This window comes from Podarcis liolepis (genome assembly GCF_965112155.1).
Source record: "Podarcis liolepis genome assembly, chromosome: 1".
Taxonomy (NCBI): domain Eukaryota; kingdom Metazoa; phylum Chordata; class Lepidosauria; order Squamata; family Lacertidae; genus Podarcis; species Podarcis liolepis.
This window is the reverse complement of record NC_139554.1, coordinates 106,956,474-106,961,979: the sequence shown is the minus strand read 5'-3', so window position 1 is coordinate 106,961,979 and position 5,506 is coordinate 106,956,474. Positions and strand designations below refer to the sequence as shown.

The 5,506-nt window shown below is 41.0% G+C and overlaps 1 long non-coding RNA gene across 1 annotated transcript; it reads left to right on the top strand.

The window, feature by feature from the left end:
* Nucleotides 1-396: 396 nt before the first annotated feature.
* On the top strand, nt 397-4,950 carry LOC310703247. The gene is made up of 3 exons (XR_014524036.1): nt 397-913; nt 2,105-3,018; nt 4,765-4,950. It is a non-coding gene; the product is annotated as an uncharacterized lncRNA (long non-coding RNA).
* Nucleotides 4,951-5,506: the final 556 nt, after the last annotated feature.

Here is a 5,506-nt window from a genome sequence, read left to right as displayed (position 1 = left end):
ATATGTTGCTGAAAGCAGTGAAAGGTTATATTTTCTCAGTTGCACGTTATTCAAAACAACAGCCTCCGTGGCACTAGAAGGGAAGGGAGGCATGGGGATGTTTTTATGAATAAAATAAATAAAAATAAGGTGATCTTAAAAGCCACATGTTGGCGTGGTTCTATTTTAGAATGTGTCCACTAACCAGGCACCTAGAGAGTGCATTATAATGCACATCATGAATAATTGTAGAATTCATCAAGCTTCTCTCAATTGTAATTAAAGCATCTTTCCCCCCCCCCCTTCACCAGCGCTTTTTTCAGGGGGTACTGAAGGGTATGCAGTTACCAGCGCCTCTTTTTTCGTTGTTGAAAAGTGTGGCACTTACTGTAACAACTTCATTATGAGTACCGGCACCTATTTTTCTATCAAAAAAAAGCACTGACTGTCACCATGCAGGGAAAGCTCACTGCAAGGAATCAAGTGAGCTGGAGAAAGATGCTAGAAAACTATTGCAGTAACAACAGTCAGGGCCACTTCTACCGTTGGGCAGAGTGGGATAACTGTCTCAGGCGTCAGATGCTGTTGACATTACCCATTTTATTAGTATTATTTTTTAATATTCTGTTCATTTTGTAATTAGGATCCTCATTTGTTTTGCTAGTTATTCACTCAATTAGCATTCGTTTCATTATTCATTTCTTGCCTTTTTTATTACTCAAATTACTTTTCTTTCCTTTAGCAGTTTTTTCTCTCTCAGAGGCAGCAGCAAGACTAGCTTCTGTAGCTGTTCCTTGTGACTGTCAATCCTTCTCCCAGATTGCTCTAGAATGGTATTTTGGGTTTGTTTTTTTAAAGGGTGGCCACTGGAAATGGCCACAGATGAGACAGGTAAGCTTCCCAGACCCACCCAGCCTTGAATGATACAAATAAGGTATGTCACATTTGTTCTGCTCTGCTTTTGTTTCAGAATGAGTGAAAATGGAAATGAAATGAGCCTGATTTGGTTCGATTTAAACTTCATTCCAAAATGAATGAATGACTGGGTGGACATTAGCGTGTAAGCAATATATGGAGTGCCTAGATTTAAGTAAATGATGGTGGGTTTGCACTAAGCGAATAGATGGGTTTGTTTACTGGCAATCTTTTCAGGTGAGTACACCAGCAAACATGGACAAGCTTCTCCCACAGTTAAAGATACCATGGCTCCAAAACCAGTTATGACCTCAACTCAAACATAAGAAGAAAATTCAGTTTGAGCTCTGGGCCAGTTTGAGTTCTCAACCCTATAGGGACTGTTATAATAGAAATAAAGATAGGAAGATAGAAAAGAGAAAGAAAGAAAGAAAGAAAGAAAGAAAGAAAGAAAGAAAGAAAGAAAGAAAGAAAGAAAGAAAGTTTGCTTGTTTCCTTACTCTGTATGTTACCACTCGATCGTGTCAATCTGCAGATGTGACACTGTTACTTGTGCCACATAGTACACGTTCTGCATTGGCCTTTTAGTGTGGCATCACCTACACGTTAGAACTCCTGGTCTGTTGCCATCAGGCAGGCATCTTTGCCATACTTTTCAAGTGCTTCCTTAAAACATTTTTGTTAAGGAAAGCCTATCCAGACATGCAGATGTTGACGTGTTTTAATCTTCTTTTTTTAGTCTATTGTTAACGTTAATTATATTTTAAATGTGTTTAACTGACTGTTTTATTGCTCATTTAAATAGTTCTTGTAAACTGCCTGGAGGGTTTAATAATAATAATAATAATAATAATAATAATAATAATAATTTGATAAATTAATTAATTATCGGCCCAGTATTGTGGAACACTTTCCCACTTTGCAGCAGTCTTCTTTAATAGTAATATTTAAATTTTTGCTGAAAACTTTTCTATGCTGCTAGGCTTATGCAGGAGATTATAGAAAAAAATATCTAACAGTTTGCAGGTGATCTGTGATATTTGTGTGTGTGTATCCAAATGATGACCCACTGGAATGGCCACAAATTATTTTGTGTTTTTATATTGGGATTTTATGTTGTGAAGCGCTTTGAGACCTGTGGGTATAGGACGGGTATAGGGCGGTATAATAATAATAATAATAATAATAATAATAATAATAATAATACCAGGCTGCTGAAACCATTATCTGCCACTGGATGAGCATGCTGAGAAGATGATGGAGTTAACCCCTTACTTATTTTTGATAAGACGCTGCTCCTCCTTCCTGAAATCTGCTACTATTGCCGTTGCTTTGGAGTGGGGTGCATTCCTACTTCAAATTCCGCTGCCCCTTCTCATGATCTGTGCTTCTGCTGAAAATCCAAAGTGTCATTCACTAGCATCAGGCTCTGGTTCCACATGGGGTAGATGACCAAAGGACAAAGGGGATGACTAGTGTGTAGGATGCATGCCAGTGGACTCAGCACTTGCTCTCACTGTCTAATGGGTGAATAGGATGCTGTCATTAGAACTCACAGTACCTCTTCCTCTATTTTTCAGCAGCCAGTCAGGGGCTATATGATAATTCGGTAGCACAGAGAGAAATTGTATATCATTCTAATTTCATGTAGGAAGCAAAAGCATTCAATACATCTTGTGTATGTACATTCTAGGAAAATGCATAAACAGAGAAGAAATTGGCTGGCTTAATTCTGAACAGGGGAGCCAAACTCTATAGACTTTTCACAGTGGTTCCATGTACCGAAATGAGCGTTTCAAGAAACAGAGCCAAATTGGAGTTTTCGTTCCCTGCGACTCTAGCTTAGAGAATAGAATCCCTCAATATGCTGTGCAATTTCAAATTCACAAATGTTTTCTTGTTACAATTTCACAGAACAATTTATTTGGATGCGGCTTAGCGGAAAGTGAGTGGGTGCAAATCAGGATGCAACCGTTGTTTTTTTCCCTCCCCCCCTTCACACTCGTACATGAATAAATGACTACAAAACAAAATGATTTTGTAGAAGCAACATCCTCAGTCTTTAATGGTTTCATCTGCATTAAGCTAATCTGTCTAATCGTCGAGCCACAATTCAGCAGAGAGGTGAGCACGTTTTAAAAACCTTGCATTTTGTCCCTGTGATCTACATTCTTTGATCAGCTTCTCTGCATTTCAAATATCTGTGAACACACCATCTCTCAAATCCGAAACTTGGGATGTAGCCTTATTTCATAGATCTGGGAAGCTGTGAGCCCACTCTTGCAGTACTGTGCAGATTGCTTTGCTGCTCTGTCTAGAGCTTATTACACTTCTAGCAAGAATGAGAAGCCCAGGCAGCGGTAGAAACTGTTCAAGGTCACATCCTCACCCCATACATTTGAGGCAACGGCTTCCTCCAATGAATCTAGGGAACTGTAGTTTGTTAAGTGTGCTGGGAATCGTAGTCCATGGAGGTAAACTACAATTTTGGGGGGGAAACTATGTGCTTTAAATTTATGATGTGACAAATGGAAAACAGCAGAATGTGTGATAAAAGGTAAAGGTAGAGGACCCCTGGATGGTTAAGTCCAGTCAAAGGCGACTATGGGGACGTGGTGCTCATCTCGTTTTCAGACCGAGGGAGCCGGCGTTTGTCCACAGACAACTTTCTAGATCATGTGTCCAGCATGACTAAATCGCGTCTGGTGCAACAGAACACCGTGACAGAATCCAGAGTGCACGGAAATGCCGTTTACCTTCCCGCCACAGCGGTACCTATTTATCTACTTGCACTGGCGTGCTTTCAAATTGCTAGGTGATAATGGAGAGCAAAGCATTGGGGGGGGGGGAACCCCTCTTGTCCTGTGATGGCAGGTGTAGTATTTAAGAAACCAGTTTGATACAGTAGCTCACCATTGAACAACCACCTACATTTAAACTGTATTTTCACAGAAGTGCCTTTGCTTGTGTGCATAGATAATAATGCTAGCAGGGGATGGCATCTTGTTTTCCTCTTATGTTCACTGAGGGGAAAGGCAGGCAGCAAGCCTCATGCATTGCAAGTGCCCTCCATGCATGATAAATTTATAAAACAGAAATTTTCAACCTTTTTGAGCCCACTAATCACTTGACCAACTATATTCTTTCTGTGGCTTGCCTGTGGGGGAATGCACTCCGAGCCTCAGAGGCCCAGTTATGTCACCCCTTGCTTGCAGAGCTGGCAGCCCCTCACCCCTTTTCGAACACCTTCCCTTGTGAAATGTTCCCTTAGCCTCCTCTCCCCTCTCCTTGGGGGGCCTCCGGGCAGCCCCAGAACCACCATTCGCTTGAGGAGCTTGTAGCCAAGGCCGTTACAAAAAAAGCCAAGCTTTTGGGAGGCAGAGACGTGAAAGGGCATCAGAGGAGGGAGGGAGGGAGGGAGGGAGGGAGGGAAGGAAGGAAGGAAGGAAGGAAGGAAGGAAGGAAGGAAGGAAGAAGGACATAGGCCAGTGTTGTCTGCACAACCCCTGACCATCATTCAAGGCACCCCAGAGTGCCACACCACACTGGTTGAAAGCCTCTGGTATAAATGTATTTTAATCTCACTTTTATCCCATCTATTCAAAATATTATTGGTTTTTATCTTGAGGCTGCCATCCTGGATATGCTTCTTTGAGAGCAGATGCTACTGAACACTTCAGAGTAAACATGCATAGGACTGCAGTGTGAAATGCAACAACAAAATTACATAAAAGCAAGGTGTCATTAATGTGGGAGAAGAGGTAAAGATTTATGTGGGGAATATTCAGAGAGGGAAGAGCTGAATATCTTTAAATGTTATTTTCAGATCCCATTTTTAAAAATTTCTTGTGTGCTTTTGTTTTATTCAAGATGTGGTGGTTGTGTGCATTTGCACCATAAAATGGAAGGAAAAGGCGATTTAAAGAGAAAACATCTAGCTCCTCTCTGCTGCCTCATATTCTAAAATGGAGCTGGTGTGTTTGTCAAGCATCACTGGGGCTCAGTAACAAAATATGTATGCGATAAGGAGGACGGAATAAACTGCATTGTTAAAGAGCAATGGGTAAGGTCTCTGCAAACCAATATTAAACATTAGATGTTAGATATCCTAGGTGGACACCCTTTCCACATCAACTTCCCCCTGCTAAGGATATATGGAATATGCGCATCAATATGCCCCAAATGCTAGAGCACATCCTGTTCTCTACATTGTACCTATTTTGGATGCTAAATTGCCAGATTGATTTCTTTGGTACCAGTCTTATCGCTGCGCTGAGAGTTTTAACATTTTGTAAGTTCTGGAAATGATAGCATTTGGGAACTAAATATGCATGACACCCTGAAAATAAATACTTCCGTTAAATATAAAATTGTGTTTTCTACGCTGCAAGAAAATGTCCATTAGGGAGGCAAGATTTTTTATTTTATTTTTTCACAGTGGCAGCAATCCATAGAAGTGCTTTGCTCAGGCGCCATAACCCAGTGTAATATGCGTTATATGTCTCAATATACCTCCCCCTGTTGCACATATGTCATTTCAGGCAGGTCAAAGCTGAGCTACCAGCCAGCTTCATCACCCAGAATTGGCATCGGGATGTATCAAGCCTTTAGC